General features: G+C 41.4%; 1 long non-coding RNA gene across 1 annotated transcript; it reads left to right on the forward strand.

Annotated features, from left to right (window-relative positions):
• The first annotated feature begins 4208 nt into the window (after positions 1-4208).
• On the forward strand, positions 4209-18521 carry LOC145722764 (uncharacterized). The gene is made up of 3 exons (XR_014147280.1): positions 4209-4845; positions 15803-15915; positions 16370-18521. It is a non-coding gene; the product is annotated as an uncharacterized LOC145722764 (long non-coding RNA).
• Positions 18522-20206: the final 1685 nt, after the last annotated feature.

Genomic DNA, 20206 nt, shown 5'->3' on the forward strand with positions numbered 1-20206 from the left:
GCGCCTGGGTGGCTCAGTTGGTTAAGCGACTGCCTTCAGCTCAGGTCATGATCCCAGGGTCCCGGGATCGAGTCCCGCATCGGGCTCCCTGCTCGGCGGGAAGCCTGCTTCTCCCTCTCCCACTCCCCCTGCTTGTGTTCCCTCTCTCGCTGTGTCTCTCTCTGTCAAATAAATAAATAAAATCTTTAAAAAAAAAAAATTTAAAAAAAAAATAAATAAATAAACTTCACATTATTACCCTTTTAATATATTGCTAGATTTAATACATTGCTGATATATTATCCTTTTAGTATATTGCTAACATTTTGTTAAGGGTTTTCACATCTGTGCTCATCAGCGATATTGCTCCCTACTTTTCTTTTCTTGTAATGTTTTCCTCTGGTATTGGGATCAGGTGATTTTGGCCTTACAGAATGAGTTAGGAAGTGTTCCCTCCTTTTCTATTTTATGAAAGAACTTGTATAGAATTGGCACTGTTTTATCTTTAAATATTTGGTAGAATTCACCAGTGAATACTTCTGGACCTGGAGTTTTCTTTATGGGAAGATTTTTTAACTACAAATTCAATTTCTTTAATAGATAGAAGGCTATTCTGGTTATTTTGGGAGGGGGTTGTTAAGCTTTGGTAGTTTACATCTTTTAAGCAATTTGTTCATTTTGGCTAAGTCTTCAAATTTATTGTCTTAAAGTTATTCATAATATTTCCTTCTCTTCCTTTTCCTATCTGGAGGATCTGTAGTGATGTCTCCTCTTTTGTGCTTAATATTGATAACTTGTTTTCTCTTTTTTTTCCAAATCAATATGACTAGAATTTTATCAGTTTTATTGATCTTCTCAAAGAACTTGCTTTTGGTTACCTCTACTATTTTAATTTTTTCTATTTCATTGATTTATACTCTTATTTTTATTATTTCCTTTATTCTGTTTATCTTGGGTTTAATATGCTCTTCTCTTTCTAGTTTATTAAGGTAGAAGCTTAAGTTATTGATTTTGAACTTTTTGTTTTTCTAATGTAAATGGTTATATTAACACTAAGCACTTTTTCATTGCATCCTACAAATTTTGATATGTTGTATTTTTTTTTAAAGGATTTTATTTATTTATTTGTCAGAGAGAGAGAGAGTGCACAAGCAGGGGGAGCAGCAGGCAGAGGGAGAAGCAGGCTCCCTTCTGAGCAAGGAGCTGGATGTGGGACTTGATCCCAGGACCCGGGATCATGACCTGAGCCAAAGGCAGATGCTTAATCTACTGAGCCACCCAGGTGTCCTGTGATATGTCATATTTTTATTGTCATTCAATTCAAACTATTTTCTAATTTCCCTTTTAATTTCTTTGACCTATGGGTTATTTAGAAGAGTGCTATTTAGTTTCCATGTATTTATAAATTTTTCAAGTATTTTTCTCTAGTTGATTTCTAATGAAATTATGCTGTGATTGGAGAACATACCTGTTTTATGGCCCAGATTATGATCTGTCTTGGTAAATGTTCCATGTGCACTTGAAAAGAATGTATATTCTGCTATTTTTGGATGGAATGTTAAGAAATGTCAGTTAGGTCCGGTTGGTTGGCAGCATTGTTATGGTTTTCTCTATCTTTACAAATTTTCTGTTTATTCTATCAATTATCGAAAGAGGGATAATTATGACTTTGTATCTCCTTGCAATTTAATCAGTTTTGCTTCATGTATTTTTTTTTTTTTTAAAGATTTTATTTATTTTTTAGAGAGCGAGCGAGAGAGAAACAGCATGAGAGGGGCGAGGGTCAGAGGGAGAAGCAGGCTCCCCGCTGAGCCGGGAGCCCGATGTGGGACTCGATCCCAGGACCCCGGGATCATGACCTGAGCCGAAGGCAGACGCTTAACCATCTGAGCCACCCAGGCGCCCTGCTTCATGTATTTTTAAAAAATATTTATTTTATTTATTTTTTAGACAGAAAGAGAGCGGGGTGGGGGAGCATGCAAGCAGGGGTGGGGGCAGAGGAAGAAGGAGAGAGAGAATCTCAAGCAGACTCCCCGCTGAGGGCAAAGCTCAATGTGGGGTTCGATCCCAGGACCCCTAGATCATGACCTGAGCCAAAATCAAGAGTCGGACTCAACCGACAGCCATCCGGGTGCCCCTTGCTTCATATATTTTTAAGGTCTATTGTTAGGTGCAAAACATTTAAGATTAAGTCACTTGGGGGCGCCTGGGTGCCTCAGTCGTTAGGCATCTGCCTTCGGCGTGGGTCATGACCCCGGGTCCTGGGATCGAGCCCCACATCGGGCCCCCTGCTCGGCGGGAAGCCTGCTTCTCCCTCTCCCACTCCCCCGGCTTGTGTTCCCTCTCTCACTGTGTCTCCCTTTGTCAAATAAATGAATAAAATCTTAAAAAAAAAAAAAAAAAAGATGGGCGCCTGGGTGGCTCAGTTGGTTAGGCGACTGCCTTCGGCTCAGGTCATGATCCTGGAGTCCCTGGATCGAGTCCCGCATCGGGCTCCCTGCTCGGCGGGGAGCCTGCTTCTGCCTCTGACCCTCCCCCCTCTCATGTGCTCTCTCTCTCTCATTCTCTCTGTCTCAAATAAATAAATAAATAAATCTTTAAAAAAAAAAAAGATTAAGTCACTTGAAGAATTGACTCTTATCGTTATGAAATCCCTGGTAATATTTTTCTCTAATCTCTGGTAATATTCCCTTCTCTGAAATATACTTTGATGAATATTAATATAGCTACTTCAGCTTTCTTTGGATTAATATTAGCATGGTAATCTGTTTCTGTCCTTTTACTTTTAACCTATATATATTTTTATAGTAACTTCTCTATAACTCAGTTTCCTCATTTGTAAAAATGGGGATAATAATAGTGTCTCACTCAAGAGCGCGTTATAGGGTTAAATTAGATCATGTATGTAATATGCTATATACAGTGCATAGGGCTCCAGCTAGCACCTTTATACAAATTAGAAAAAGAGCCCCTCCAGACAGATAAATTAAAAGAGGCACCACCTCTGGCCAATGAGTCAGAGGAGCTTACCCTTTCTAGGTCTATGCTTCTGGTCCCAGAACTTGACAAACAGAGCTTGGCAGGTTTCAGCCCTACTCACACCTTTGGAGGACCCCTTTGTGCTGGGCACAAGTGCTTAAGGATGTGGGTGGCCCTGATCACATCTGATGCATAGTAAATATTCCATAAAACCCTAGCTCATGTGAGGCTGTGTAGTGTAGTGATTAAATCCCTGGCCTCTGAAATCAGACTTAGTTGTAGAATTGTCGAATTGTGAAGTTTGTCTTCAACACTCTTCCTTCTCCTTCTAGAATGCCTGCTTCCTCCTGAAGCATCCCTGCTGTCACTCATCTTATCTGAAGGAATGGGACACAGGCAGGCAGTTCAGGAAGCTGAAGCCAGGCAAGTCCTGATTAGATAGGCTATTTCCTTGGGAGCAAGACCTTTGAGGCGGAGAGTCTGGCAGAACCATTGAGCCCCACCCTTGAATTCTAGCTGCGGAATCAATAGAAAGTGTGTACAGGGAGAATGACCTTGTATTTACTACTGATCTTAACTGAAATTTCACATCCCCAGTACATGGTAAGGACTCATAATTGTTTTATTGAAAGTCATATGATAATATCTTTCAGAGCAGAAGCCATGTGTTATATTCCTTTAATCTGCAATGTTACATATATCATATGCATTTAGTAAGCATGCACTCAATATAATAACATCACTGGTACTGCATTTGCAAGATACTTTCATAGGAACTGCTTTATTCTGTTTTCACCACAACCTTATAAAATAGGCAGAAGAGCCATTTTGGGGGCCAATGTTACAGATGAGGAAGATGAGACCCAAGAGGGCACATGGCCTGCCCATGATTACACGGTTGACAGGAGGTAGAAGCTGACCAGAAGCCCAGGACTTCACCCGATTCCATGTCTACTCATGATGCCAGAGACTCTCAAAGACCAGTTGGCAGGCCAGTGCTGGGACATGAAGGAATTTTCAGTAATTCTCAAAGAGATTAGAAAAAAAAGATAGATGGAGTATTCATTTTTCTTTTTTTTTTAAGATTTTATTTATTTGAGAGAAAGAGAGACAGCGAGAAAGGGAACACAAGCAGGGGGAGTGGGAGAGGGAGAAGCAGGCTTCCCGCCGAGCAGGAAGCCCGATGTGGGACTCGATCCCAGGACCCTGGGATCATGACCTGAGCTGAAGGCAGACACTCAACGACTGAGCCACCCAGGCGCCCCGGAGTATTCATTTTTCATAAAGCTAAACTTACTTAATTTTCAAAGCTATCCTTTATTTTGAGACTATGCGCTTTCTAATTTTGTGTAAAAACATTTGTTCTGCTATAGTGTTGCTAGGTGAGAATTGTTATTTATTTGACATACTAGAAGTTGTCAAGCCAGTCCCCCCCCAAGCTTTTTGACATTTTACTGGTGCGTAAATTCTAAAAGACTGGGAAGCCCTGCACAATACCACATCATATCTTCTGAATAAATAAGTGAATGGAAGATTTGAGGCAACTAAAAGTCTTTATCCTACCAATTTACTTAGGAGAGGCATCCAAACTAGAGAGATTAAATTGGAAGCCTGGATTCAGTTTCAAATTGGGTCAGTGCATCATCTTTGGAAGGGGGTTGTCAAGGAGAGTGCTGAGGATCTAAGAAGAGAGATCAGACTCCAAAATAAGTGGACTGAGTTTCTTTGAGTAAACATGCTTGACACAATGCCATTTTGATTTGTCCTTTTCTTTGGCCAGCCTGATCACATCCTCTGCTCACTTAAGGGAAATTGACCTTGGAAACAATGTCCTGGGAGAAATGGCTGTTACTGACATTCTTGAAGCACTGAGAGCCAGAAAGACAGGTAGAGTGTTTGTGGTTTGTGTTCCCCTCCACTTGTCCACATCTACTCACCCCTAAATGCTATACTACTCACAGTTTGCTCTACTTTTTTCATTAAATAACTGGCCTGAGCTAAGTGATGACCAAGAGCACTGTCATAAGCCACCTACCCTTGTATCCATTTGCTCAGTGATTTGCACAGAGTTCAAGAACTTTTATGATGTCATATGTCATCTTTGACATAAGCACAGTAGCCTCCCCTTATGCATGGGGGACATGTTCCAAGACCCCCAGTGGATGCCTGAAACCTCACATAGGACCAAACCGTATATATGTTGTTTTTTTCCTCTACAAACTTACCTATGAGAGTTTAATTTATAAATGGGCACAGTAAGAGATTAACAATAATAAATAGTAAAGTAGAATACTTATGATAGTATACTGTAATAAAAGTTATGTGAATGTGGTCTTTCTCTCAAAATATCTTACTATACCATACTTGCTCTTCTTGTGATGATGTACAAAACCTGCATGAGGAGATGAAGTAAGGGGAATGACGCAGTAGCATTAGGCTACTATTGACCTTCTGATGATTCCTCAGAGGGAAGACCATCTGCTTCCTGACCATGAGTAACTGGAGCCATAGAGAGAGAAAGCGCAGATTAGAGGAGGGTTACTGTAAGGAATATTCTCTGAGGGACCCTCTCCTATTCTCTATTCTCCCCCACAACCCAAACTGCAGATATTTCTCCAGACAGCAATTGGAAAACTCAAGCGACATCCCTTACAAGATTCTGACGTGCTTGCTGGACCATCTTAAATTGTGACTGACATCGGGAGAGCATGAAGGGTCCTTTATGACCATGTAATCCTTTGAAAATGAGAGAATCACATATGGAATGAGTTATTTATTTAACATTGGCCAACCCTGCCCTCCTCCTTTCGTTAATATGCATGACCAGAATTAATGATAGTCATTCTTACTGCTGACAGAGAGAAGATGAGAAAGCGTCATTTAAAATAAAGCTCAGTGAAAGACATTGTAAACAGATTTAAACATCCAAATTCAGTGTTTAAAAAGGGGGTAAGAGGGCACCTGAGGGGCTCAGTTGGTTAAGCGTCTGCCTTCAGCTCAGGTCATGATCCCAGGGTCCTGGGATCGAGTCCCGCTTCGGGCTCAGCCTGTTTCTCCCTCTCCCTCTGCCTGCCTCTCTGCGTACTTGTGCTTCTATCTCTCTGTCAAATAAATAAATAAAATCTTTTAAAAAAATAAATAAGTAGGGGAAAGACTTCTAGATGACTGATGAATCAGAGACCTGTACCCCTGAAACCAGTAATACATTATATGTTAATTTGAATTTAAATTAAAAAAGGCGGGGTGAGAAATCTTGGTGCATTATCTGGCAGGTTACGTGAAGAGAATTAAGTAGTACAAGCATTGGTCTTTATCATTTCCTCGATAAAATGACCTTAGAGACACAGCATAGTTTTAGATAGCATTTTTTCCTAATACTGGCAGTTTTAGAGAAAAGAATTACAATATTACTGTCTACCACGTTGCCATTTTTATTTTTTTAATTTTAATTTTTTAAAGATTTTATTTATTTATTTGACAGAGAGAGACACAGCGAGAGAGGGAACACAAGCAGGGGAAGTGGGAGAGGGAGAAGCAGGCTTCCCGCTGAGCAGGGAGCCCGATGCGGGGCTCGATCCCAGGACCCTGGGGTCATGACCTGAGCCGAAGGCAGACGCTTAACGACTGAGCCACCCAGGTGCCCCAATGTTGACATTTTTATACTGAAGCCACTGCATCGTCATTTCTTCACAGCCAACCAAATGATCTCAAGATTTTTGAATTATCCTTTTATTTTGTAGAAACAGAACATCTACTTCCTAGTCCATTTGAGTTGAATTCAAATGCAATGGAATTATTCTTTTAAAATGAATTTGAATTGAACTTTAAGCTCAATAAGCTGAAAGCAGGTTAATGACTTCATTTGGTTTTCCTTAGCACCGTGGTCACTTTCTCACCATACCCTGCTTTAGCAGAAGACATTATAAAAGGCTGCAGGCAGTCTTCGGATCATTACTGTAGTGAGTGCAAATGATGGACAGTCTCAGCTGATTTGATGGAAAATGATTCTCATCGAGTACTTATTTGGCTCTGCAAAACATTGTGCTTGCCTAGTAAATGGCTCAATATGCGTAAATGGGGAAGGTAATTATGAAATACCCACCTGAAAATACAGATTCTCATTTAAAAAGCATTAAAAAACAATTCACAGTTCAAGAAAGTGTTTTTTCCCCCATATATAGTAGTATATATCATGAGTAGCTTTAATACATCCACATTTTGAACCAAAATAATTATGGCATGTTTCTGATGGAGCACTTACAATTGTTAGTTTGAACACCAAGAAAGACTCCTCAAAACAGGGTTAGCTGGTTGGATTCTTTAAGGAAATCTCCTGCCATTTAGCCTTAATGGTAGCCTTTTAAACATTAAAAGCAATTAGTAATATCGTTGATTATAGAACTAATGTTCTTCTTTTGATTGCTTGCGTGTTCTTATCATTTGCAAGTTAACAAGCTAATTTCTAATCCTAACCCTACTTCTTTCATGAAATCCAAATTAACAGCCTAAAGTCATTTATTTGTCTACCAAGGAATTCTTAATGAACTACCTTTAATGATGGAACACACACACACAATGAAAGCTTTCTCAGAAACATCAGCAACCTCCTTGTTACCAAAAAAAAAAAAAAAGGTTAGCAGAGGGAGAAACTGCTGTCTACATCTTAAAGGGTTGCTTTTTTACTAATTAAAAAACAAAAACAGAAGACTTCAGGATCATTTAAGTTATCCATTCTTACTTATCTATTTATTTCAACATCAATTTATTAAATGCTGTAGAACAAGGCAAAAGGGCCCTCAGCGACCACTGAGCTAAATGCAAATAGGCTCATTAAGTGACCGCCTTGAAATAGCCATAGGCCCTAACTGACCAATTATAACCAGGCACAGTTCCTAAGCTTACCAAAAAAGGGAAAATTCCATACGTTCCCTGCCTCCTCACTCTGCCCTGTAACTGGCCCCTCACCACTGCCTCCTAGCAGAGTCTCTCCTTTGCTGTCCTGTCCACCACTCCCTTGCAGTGTATTCAGTAAACTTTTACCTCTTTTGTTCTGCCTAGGGTGAATTCTTTCACCACCCATGCTGCCGGCCTCCTCCCAATTGGAGCAGCCCACATTTGGTGGCCTGCACATCTGATCAGGACACCCCACAAATGCCAGGCCTTGTTTGAGTTGAGCAGTGAATCCCTGCTTTCATGGGTCTTCCTTGCTAGTGGATGACAGACAGTAAACCAACTATAAAGAGAAGTAAAGGGGCGCCTGGGTGGCTCAGTTGGTTAAGCGACTGCCTTCGGCTCAGGTCATGATCCTGGAGTCCCCGGATCGAGTCCCGCATCGGGCTCCCTGCTCGGCAGGGAGTCTGCTTCTCCCTCTGGCCCTCCCCACTCTCATGTGCTCTCTCTCATTCTCTCTCTCTCAAATAAATAAAATCTTTAAAAAAAAAAAAGAGAAGTAAAATATACATTATTGTATATCAGATGGCGATCATACTTAAGGGAAAAATAAAGCAAGAAAAGGAGATAAAGCATGTATGTCAGGGGATGGGGAGTTTAGTTAGGATAGCCAGAGAAGGCTGTACTAAGAAGAAACATTTGAGTAAAGACCGCAAGGTGTGTGAGAGCAAGCCATGTAGATATTTGGGAAAAGAGCGGTCCAGGTAAGCAGAACAGTAGGTGCAAAGGCTTATGGCAGGAGGCTAGCTGGTGTGTTCTAAAACCAGTATGGAAGCCAGCATGGCTGGAGTGGAGTGAGAAATAATGGGAAGGTAATAGGACAAAATAATTCCAAGAAGTAAACGTGGAGGGCAGGGGGCCTTCTAGGCAATTATGAGGACTTTGGTTTTTAACTTTATTGAGATGGAAAGGCATTTGAGAATTTTAAGAGGAGTGACCTGATCTGACCCACATCTTATCAGGATTACTTCAACTCTAAGTTGAAAATAGATTCGAGGAGAGGTGAGGACAAAAGAAGGAAGACCAGTTAGGGAGTTTTCTCTGGAAAAATTAAACAGCCATTCAGCAGACCTAGGACATCCAGCATGGCTGGAATTAGGGTAAAGTAAGAAGCTGAAAAGAGGATTAGGGAAAATTCTACACACTGAACACTTCCAGCCTTTACCATTACCTGAGCCACTTTTGTCTGCCCTGGTTCTGGAGACTGATAGCCATGTAGAAGACTGGGGTATTCTTTTTATTTATTTTTTTTTTGAGAGAGAGCATGCACGCAAGCACAGGGGTGGAGGGGGGATGGGCAGAGAGAGAAGGAGAGAGCATCTTTTTTTTTTTTTAAAGATTTTATTTATTTATTTGATAGAGAGAGGCAGAGAGAGAAAGGGAACACAGGCAGGGGGAGTGGGAGAGGGAGAAGCAGGCTTCCTGTGGAGCAGGGAGCCCGATGCGGGGCTCGATCCCAGGACCCTGGGACCATGACCTGAGCCGAAGGCAGACGCTTAACAACTGAGCAACCCAGGCACCCCAGGGAGAGAGAATCTTTTTTTTTTTTTTTTAAAGATTTTATTTATTTATTTGAGAGCGAGAATGAGAGATAGAGAGCATGAGAGGGAAGAGGGTCAGAGGGAGAACTCCCTGCTGAGCAGGGAGCCCGATGTGGGACTCGATCTGGGGACTCCAGGATCATGACCTGAGCCGAAGGCAGTCGCCTAACCAACTGAACCACCCAGGCGCCCAGGGAGAGAGAATCTTAAGCAGGCTCCACATCCAGCATGGAGCCTGATGCAGGGCTTGACCTCACAACCCTGAGATCATGACCTGAGCCAAAATCAAGAGTCGGATGCTTAACCGACTGAGCCATCCAGGTGCCTCTGGAGTATTCTTTGATCAACTGAATAGCTCCAAAGAAAGGAACAACAGATGCTGACTCCTGGCCATGCCCTCATCATTCAAAAAAGCCCAGCGGGTAAGCAAGCCCTGCTCATACAGAGGAGCTTCCCATCAGCCTTTGGATGCCTCAAGCTTCACTATGAACAGAAATCTGAGAACTTCCCCCAGTGAAACAGAAGATAATGCATCTGTAAAACAAGAACAGGATGCTACGAAAAAAGATTAATTGGGAAAATAAGAAAAAGTTCTTGGCAAATAAAAATGATAGCCAAAATAAAAATTTCAAAACAGATGTTGAAAGATGAAGTCAAGCAAGTCTTTAAAAAGTAGAATGAAAAGTTGGTGAGACTATATGAGAGAGGATCAGTCTGTGAACACCAGCATTTAACTCATAGTTCAGAAAGAGAGACCAGAGAAAAGTGGAGAAAAGGCATTATCAAATAATTATTAAATAAATCAAGACCTTTCCCTGAACCAACAGACATAAATCTGCATATTGAAAGAGCCCATTGAGTGCTCAGCAACAGTGAATGATAAAAGCTATATCACCATGGCATTTAGAACACTAGGAAAAAAGGGGAGAATCTTAACAACTTACAGATAAATACTGTATATTCCATCCGAAGGACTGGGAGTCAGAATGACATCAGACTTCTGACTGGAAGCTAGAAACTATGGGGCACTGCCATGACAACTCTGAGAATTCAATTCATTCCCAACTCCTAACCAAGTATGAGGATAAAGTAAAGATGTTTTTAGCACACAAGAACTCAAACTGTGTGCCTCCTCTGTTTCCTAGGAAGGTCCCAGAGAACACACTTGAGCTAAATGAGAGTAAACCACAAAGATGAAGGATGCAGAATCCAGAAATCAGGAGAACAATACAGAAAAGTAGAAAAAGGAATCCCAGATGATGGTTGAGGGTCAGAACTAGTCCAAATTGGAACAGAAAAATAGATTTTGGAAAGGAGGAATCCTGCAGTGAAAACTGAAAGAGCATTGGAAATACTTAAGTGTTTTGCAAGAAATATGGGTGTATGACAAATAAAAGAAATCGGGGGAAATACTTAAAATAGGTACACAGAAAACAATGCAAAGGAAAAATTAAGACAATTATTAATTCAGACAGAAGAAAGTTATATGAGTGGGGTACCTCGCTGGCTCAGTCAGTAGTGTGTGCAACTCCTGATCTTGGGGTTGTACATTCAAGTTGGGTGTAAAGATTACTTAAAAATAAAATCTTTAAAAAAAAAGTTATATAAGAAAGGGAAACATTGTGAACAAAATGTATATGACCGTACCAGTCAATACGCCAAGTGTTGATTTAACTAAAAATTATGAAATATCACTATTGGGAGGTTTGGTGAGAGGAAGTGATAACAGTCAATATATAAAATTTTTACTGGAAATATCAAATAATACAAAAAGCACTTGGAAATAAGGCAGTAAATCTCATGAAAAACAGCTGAGTGAGTTAAAAGTGGTTGTCTCTGGAGAAGACTGCAGGTGTTGAGAGGAAAGGCAAGGGTCTGTTGTTTTTCATTATAAACTTTTTAGCCCTATTTAATTTTTTAGCTATATGTATGCATTACTTTGACTATATTTTTAGAGAATTGAAAACTGGATAGCTTTCTACCATGTGATTCATTGTTATGTAATTCCATGTCAATACCTAATACTATCTTTTTTTTAAGATTCTATTTATTTGAGAGCGCATGTGCACGAGTGGGGGAGGGACAGAGGGACAAGCAGACTCCCCACTGAGTGCAGAGCCTGACTTGGGGCTCGATTCCAGGACCCTGAGATTATGACCTGTGCTGAAGTCAGATGCTTAACCCACTGAGCCACCCAGGCAGCCCAATATCTAATACTATCTTAAATCATCTCAGCTTCCACTAAGGAGTTGGAGGCTTCACACACTATATAGAGCATTTATGAATGGCTAGAGTTTTATAAAGAAGTGAAAAGGATGACCAAAAGTGTGGTGTGCCGGGAATATGACAGTCTTTTGTGGGTGTGGCTATCATGGGAATCCTCTGAGACCTCAAGCTGGCCCCCATACCACACTACTCACCCCATTTCAAGTGGTTTCCAGCCCCCAGCATTCCTCACAGCCTGAGCATCTCCCTCCTGACCTTCACAGTCGTCAAGACTTTGGGCCTGTTTTTTTATTGAATCTCCTTTTTTCCTCTATATTTGAGCCTGTCTTCTTTTTTTCAACTCTGAGCTTTGTTTTTCTCCCTGACGATGATTTCTTCTTATTTGTTATTAAATTCTGCATAGTTAGAGATGATATTTGGTTACATGGAATAGGGCCAGCTGTAGTGGCTTAATCAGGTAGAGGAAGACTGAGCAGGTACAGACATGTCCCATCATTCCCTTCTCTTTCTCCACCATCAGCCTTAACAGGTGATTTTATCCTCATAGCTGTAAGGTGGCTGCTTCACTGAGAGCCTTCCATCTCCATTCCAGACCAGAAGAAGAAGGAAGGGACAAGGAGAATGTACTCGTACCTGTATGAGGAAATCTCAGAAATCCCCAGCATACTTATGCTTATTTCTAGTTGGTCAGAAGCATGTCACATGCCCATCCCTAATTTTTAGCTGGACACATTTCTGCCCTAAGAAAAAAAATTTTTTTTTTAACAAGATTTTTTTTTTTTTAAAGATTTTTTATTTATTTATTTGAGACAGAGAGAATGAGAGAGACAGAGAGCACATGAGAGGGGGGAGGGTCAGAGGGAGAAGCAGACTCCCCGCCGAGCAGGGAGCCCGATGCGGGACTTGATCCCGGGACTCCAGGATCATGACCTGAGCCGAAGGCAGTCGCTTAACCAACTGAGCCACCCAGGCGCCCTGCCCTAAGAAAAATTTGAGCTCTGTTAGAAAATAAGGTCAGAAAAGATATCAGTCAGGGAACTAGAAGTATTTGCCTCAAGCTCCTTTAGATTATGATTGATAGGTCAACTGGTCTACACTAGACCTGGTCAAAGGCCTTTGAAGCCAGTGACACCCCCATCCCCAAATGGCCCAAGTGAGACACCAGGGTCTTTATTAGACATTCCACATGGCCCCTCAAGTCACCTAGCAGAACTACATCTGTATAACCTTTTGCTCTATAAGGAAACATGGAAGACACTGGGCCAAAATTAGGCCCAAGAAACATGAGTGCCTCTCAATCTAGGCACACCCCTGGGAGATTATTGCCTTAGATTTTATTATGGCCCAGCCCCACCCTGAAGTATCAGAGCAACATTCCCCGCACAACCACACCTTTTTTTGTGATGACCCGCAGGATGGAATGACTCATAGGATAGAATGACCACACCAAGTATCAATAAGCACTGCTCACCGGAGGAAAACATCCAAATAGGATGCTGACTTTGCTTATCTTCCAGGCGCATATGTACCACCCAAGCCCTCAGTGACACAGTTTCTGGCCCTTTCTACATCCTGAAATTATAAACTGTATTGTCTTATACCTCCAGGTCCCTTACCCATATTCATCCACCTTATCCTCCACTACCCTTTACTGTGCCCAGCCTGATTTGTTCCCACACCCTTACAACCATTTTCATGTTGCACTCTCAACTGGAGGGTCATGCAGTCCTTTTTTTTTTTTTAAAGATTTCACTCCTTCATTTGACAGAGAGAGAGACAGGGAGAGCAGGAGCACAAGCAGGGGGAGTGGGAGAGGGAGAAGCAGGCTCCTGGCTGAGCAGGGAGCCCGATGTGGGGCTTGATCCCAGGACCCTGGGATCATGACCTGAGCCGAAGGCAGACGCTTAATGACTGAGCCACCCCACGCCCCCATGCAGTACTATTTTTAAGTACTTATTTTTAGTACATGCAGTCCTATTTTTAAGGTTCTTATTTTTCCTCTCCACCATATTTCCTACTTACCTTTTTGCTTCTGGCCTCTTCCTGGTGTATCCTGACCTCCAGAAACTACAGCTTGAGGCCCCTGTGGACCTGCAAGCAGGACCCAGACATCTGGCTAGATGAGAAACAGGAAGGGGGAGAAGGGCAGGTGCCATGGGAAATAACAGAAGGATGGGTTGACACAGGCTCTCCGAATGGCATGCTAGGTATTTGAGTCTTATTATCTGACCCCAATTTTGATGTATGGGGGTAGGTTTTTCCACACACCACCAAGCAATTCCCAAATACTAGCTGGGTGGCCCACAGTTCAACTCAATTCTGATCCTACCCATCTGGAGCTTAGCATCAGATTCCACAGGTTAAGGGCTCAGTCCCACAAGACTGTCCCCTCCCCCCCACAACCACTTCAGACATCAATAGCAAGTCCAGATTGTTACCTGGGCTTCTGACTGACTGGTTATAAAGCTGAGGTTCTCATGACCCACTCCTTGGGTTTGATTAATTGGCTAGAACAGCTAATATGACTCAGGAAACCAGTTTATTCACTAGATTGCTGCGTTATTACAAAGGTTATTAAAGGATACAAATCAATAGCCAGATGACGAGATACAGAGGGTGAAGTCTCGAACAAAGCAGCTCTGTCCTCATGGAGTTTGGAGCCCAGCATGATGGCACGTGGAAGCATTCTGGTTTCCCAACCTGGAAGCTCTTGAATCCCGTCCTTTGGATTTTTATGGAGGCTTTATTACACGGGCATGATTGATTAAATCATTGGCCATTGGTGATTGATTCAACCTCCAGCCCCTTTCCCCTCCCTGGAGAATCAAGGGGTAGGACTGAAAGTTCTAACCATTCATTTATGGTTGGTTCCCCTGGCAACCAGCTTTCCAAGTCTCCTCATTAACATAAATTCAGGTGTAATGGAAAGGGGCTTGTTTTGAATTACAAGGCACCCATTTCACCTTTACGGCTCTAAGGCATTTTCAGGAACTGAGAACAAGGGACCAGATATTACATTTTTCAAGTTTTCTTTTTTAAAAATCCAGTGTAGTTGACACGGAGTGTTATATTAGCTTCAAGTGTACAATATAGTTTCTATACATTACTCGGTGCTCATCATGGTACGTATACTCTTTAATCCCCATCACCTATTTTACCCATCACCCCACACACCTAAGAGACCAAAAGCTGCTCCCATTTCTCTTATTGCTCAGGAAATTCCAACGGTTTGGGAGCCAGGAACCATGGACAAAGACCAAATATATATGAGAAATCTGAATACTCTAAATACATATTTCTTATAAATCACAATATTGCTGGTCTTTATAGGATAATCAGTGAAAAATCTTGGTTTCAGGTGATACAGGACCAACTCAAACTGATCTAAGTACACATACACAAAATTGTTGACCTATAAAACTAAAAGTCCAAGGGTGGTTCTAACTACAGGTCCAGCTGGATTTAGGGGTTCAGGTGACACTCCCTACCTTCATCTCCTGGAAGTTCTGCTTGTGTTGACTTTATTCTCAGACAGGTTCTTCCCACACAGTGGCATTTTGGGCACTGGCCATAAGTTTACATTGTACCCGTTTAATCTCAAGATTAAGAGCCTTTCTCCTGTTTTCACTGGACCATCATGAGTCACATGCATACCTGTTAACCAATCATTGTGCCAGGGAGAATAAATCCACTAATTGGCCAGATCTGGGTTGTGTGCCCATCCACCCCTGGAGGACAGGGGAGTGGAACCCCAAAGTAAACTCAAGCTTCTGTTTCAGAAAGAAGCTAAAATGCAAGCTGGACAAGCAAAACCAAGAGAGGTCCACTAAAGATGAAGAGCTAATAAAGTATTAGAGGTGATGAATGACAAGATCAGAATTTCACTTTCAGATGATTAATTTGGAAGTAGTTTTTATAGAAATAAATTGTTTTCTAAGTTTTTATAGAAATAAATTGTTACAGATCACTCACATCAAGAAGATATAGGGAAAAGGTATTAGGTGAGAGAAAAGTTGCCCAGTTAATAACAATGTGGGAAAAGGCCCCTCTCAGAAGCTAAGACCCAATCCATCAAATGGAGTTGTGAGATATCCTGCCCATTTACTATTATGTTCTTCCCCTTTCAGGTAAACTACCAGTCTTAAAAATTATGGTCACTCCTCAAGTCTCTTCAGAAACCTTCAGATCTATTTGGAAAAATAGCAGGAAATCTAGTATTACCCGTAGAAAGAAGAAAAAGGTATGTTCTTAGATGTCTGGGTCTGCTGAGTTGCAGCCACCAGGAGAGTGTGTGTGCAGAGCCTGGGCACTGAACTGGGGTAGATGCCACCCTCAGCAGATTTTGCACTTGATAAAATCACGAGAATTTTGGTTCTAGGTAATAGTATCCCAAACCATCAGTCCATTCTGATGGATGATTGTATCAAAGGACAAGTAGTAGGAAACAACATAGTTCCCTCAAATGTTGGTGCAAACCTTGCATCCTGTCTTCAACTTTCCCACTTCCCCCCCCAAATCCTGGTTCCTGTTAGCTTATTGTGGTTTTGAAATGGTGAATTTACCTAAACTATTTATGAAACATGTGGGATCTTTTAGGTGGTAATGCTTTACGTATGTTTACTCCCTATTGTATGAAGTTGAACTTCCTTTTTTTTCTTTTTATAATTTATTATTTTTTCTTCATTATTTCGTAGGCTAAAAACTGAAGATGGATGCCATATATCTTTATGGATGCTGTCTATTTCCATGGCCAACCAGACATGTGTAGAAAGATATTGCTTTTTCTATAATAATTGTTTTCACTGGGACCAAGCCCATCTCAAGTTCTAAAATTTGATGACAATTTATGAAAGTTCAAAGTAGTGTTAATCCTGCTATGCTTGTCATTTTCTTTTTTTTTTTTTTAAAGATTTTATTTATTTATTTGAGACAGAATGAGAGACAGAGAGCATGAGAGGGAGGAGGGTCAGAGGGAGAAGCAGACTCCCCGCCGAGCAGGGAGCCTGATGCGGGACTCGATCCTGGGACTCCAGGATCATGACCTGAGCCGAAGGCAGTCGCTTAACCAACTGAGCCACCCAGGTGCCCCATACTTGTCATTTTCTAAAATGTGGGTTTCACAAGTTGACCTTAGTAAAAATAGGTAGGATTCTCCTCTGGTGCTTCTTATGTGCTTGTGAAATTTATAATTTGAAGGAAGTCATGATCTTTATCTAAGAAAGAAAGAATCTTCTTTCATGAGTATATCTATAGTTGGGAATAATAGGAATATTTGGAAATAACCACTTTCTGAAAGACGACATCCCCCAAAATGGGGATACTCCCCAAATGAGGAAACTTCTAATCAATCACTTTAACCACTCCTCCCCCCACCAAATGAAGATATCTGCTCCATAGGAAAGAGAAGAGGTGTGGTTGACCAATGTATGGATGATAAATTGGATTAGTTGAAAGTTATATGCCATGACGATATGGTGCAGGGATGAAAAGCGTGGACTGGGGAATGAAATGGACTGGAATTCTCTGTGGAAAACTGCTGCAGTCCAGGTGTGTGACATTGGCCAAGTCGGTTAACCTCACTGAGCCTCAGTTCTCCCTGATAAGATACGGATAAGAATAGCACCTGTCTCATTTGGTAAGCACTGAATGAGATGACACATGTCAAGTATTTTTGGACAATACTTGTTTCATAATGCATGCTCAAATATAAATATTAGTGGCAGTTATTATTGTTGATGTTAGAAGTAAATGATTCCAGTTATTTCACTTGGAAAAGCTACACACGAAAAATAAAAAAGAAGAAAAAAAGACTTAAGACCTTTCCATTTTGAAGTAAAAAACAAAACAAAACAAAACAAAAAACAAAACAAAAAGCCAGTCTGTTGGGGTGCCTGGCTGGCTCAGTCGGTAGAGAATGTGACTCTTGATCTCAGAGTTGTGAGTTCAAGCCCCATTTCGGGTGTGGAGCCTACTCAAAATAAAAAATAAAGAAATGAATGTATATTTTTTTAAAAGGCAAGGCTGTCGTTCATACCATGTACAAATCAAGTTCTGGCAAGTCTGTGGAACCAAACTATCTGTGAAGGTGAGGATGTTTATAGTAAATTATGTTCACCCTTCAGTATCTTAGCATCTAGCTAGGAAGACAAGATCCTCACATGTTAAAAGTAAACAATAACAGAGTGTGAGAGTTGAAATAATATAACGGATCTTCAGAACTTATATATCGAATCTGTGAGACCTCCTGATAAATTGTACCTGCTTTAAAAAAAAAAAAAAGACCTTTTTGAAATTTGCCACTGACATCCACTCAGTGGGAGTGTAAAACTGTGTGCCTCCTTAGAAGTCTTTTGACATTGTCTATCAAAATGAAAAATACGTAACTTTTGACCTAGGTGTCTGAGAAATTTATTTTACAAATATTCTCTCACACATGTGTAAGGCAATATTTATAATGATGGTATTTGTTTTGTTTTGTTTTAAAGATTCTATTTATTTATTTGACAGAGAGAGACACAGTGAGAGAGAGAACACAAGCAGGGGGAGAGGGGAGGGAGAAGCAGGCTTCCCGCTGAGCAGGGAGCCTGAAGCGGGGCTCAGTCCCAGGACCCTGGGATCATGACCTGAGCTGAAGGCAGACACTTAACGACTGAGCCACCCAGGTGCCCCTTAAAAATTTTTTAATGAGTTGTGTCTGTTTGTACATATGTAGGAATTTCTGGAAAGTCTATTAACAGTACTTGCTTTTTTTCATTGTATACTCATTTTACTATTTTAACATTTTTATCATTTATGAGCTGTCAATTTTAAAAACTTGAAATTGCTCAATAAACATCAGTAACAGCACTTTTTGCTTGCTATGTGACCCAGTGCCAAAAAAGTGGAAGAGATACAATAAGTACTGTGATTTCCTGGGAGTACATGAGTATATGTTGGCAAAGAGTGAAGATGAGTAAGTTTTCTAAGTGCAGAGAGCAGTCCAGCTGGAGCAGGTAGGGGAAGTTCTGTCCAGTTTCAGAGATGTTAAAATGTGAAAAAAAAAAAAAGGCATCCTCTAGACTTTCATCCTTTCATCTGACTTTCTCTCCTTTTCTCTTTCAAACTGGCCAGTTCCCAACAACTTGAGTGCATTTTATCCTCATCTGGTTCCTGCCTCCCTCCTTTGTTAGATATCTTGCATTTAGAACCATCTCTAGTCAGATGTGTGGTCGTTTAATATGAATATGTTCATCTGGGCTTGTTTATAGGCATTTTTATCTGGCTCATAAAGTTAGTGTGGTGAGATTAACATCCGCCACCTCTCCTGCTCTGCTCTGGCTGACAGCTTGGAGAGGTGTGCTCTCTTCACTCATATCCTGGCCTTGAGGGCCTCCCATCTCTCCCCAGTTCAGACTTGACCTCTTCCATGAGGCTTTTCCTCATGGCATCAGTCCTCAGGGATATCTCTGTCCCTTGCAGCACTTAATATTCCACTCGACAAGCAGCACACATAGCATCTAGCCAAATGTGACCCTGTGTCCATATTTCTATTTTTACATACTTATGCATCCTTGTGTCCTCTGCCCGACTCCTTGAGTTTGGTTAGCCTCCATCCAGACACAGGGCCTGGCATGAGGAGGCCAGGGGAGGCTGAGCGCCCCACTGAGAGAAGGGAGGCTTGGAATCCCACACCTGACACTACCGGTGTCCACCACTAGGTGGTGGTGGTAATCAGTCATCTCCTTAGGCATTCCGGACCTCAAATTTCTTATCTTTTAAAAGGAAGATGTTGTCTGCTTTGCTTGAGAAAACAAAAGAACATGACCCCAGGCTAGCAATAGAAGAACCCAGGTTTCATAATTGTCACCTTCACATAACAGCGGTGTTACTCGTACATATAAAAGGAGGTTGAACCACATCAGAGGTTCTCAGAGCATGAGACCCAGAGGTCTTGGCATCCTCTCAGGGGACCAACAGGTCAAAACTATTTGCATGCCAATATTCAGAGCTATTTCCCTCTTTACACTCTTAGGAGTGTACCATGGAGTTTTCCAGAAGCGACGTTATATGTGGCACCATCGCTCTAATAACTTGTAATGAGTTTATTACTGTTACTTTTAAATGAATATTTAAATCTTCCCCTCAATTTAAATTTCTTAAAAAACAAACATATACATCTTCCATAAAGGCTCTTTAAGGTCCTATAGTTTTTAAACTTAACGGGGTGCTGAGCCCAAAAAGTTTGAGAACCACTGAGCCAGGTTTCTCAGAAAACCTTCTGAGGCCAGACGTTTCCTAGATACGGAAGACATGGTCCCTGCTCTGATGGTTTACATGGGGGAGGGCCGGGGAACAGTTATATATGTCTTTTTATTTTTAAAGGTTTTATTTATTTGACAGAGACACAGTGAAGAAAGGGAACACAAGCAGGGGGGGTGGGAGAGGGAGAGGGAGAAGTAGGCTTCCCACCGAGCAGGGAGCCCAAGGGGGGCTCGATCCCAGGACCCCGGAATCATGACCTGAGCTGAAGGCAGACGCTTAACGACTGAGCC

This window comes from Leptonychotes weddellii, chromosome 1, assembly GCF_054177405.1.
Source record: "Leptonychotes weddellii isolate Sample4059 chromosome 1, ASM5417740v2, whole genome shotgun sequence".
Classification (NCBI taxonomy): domain Eukaryota; kingdom Metazoa; phylum Chordata; class Mammalia; order Carnivora; family Phocidae; genus Leptonychotes; species Leptonychotes weddellii.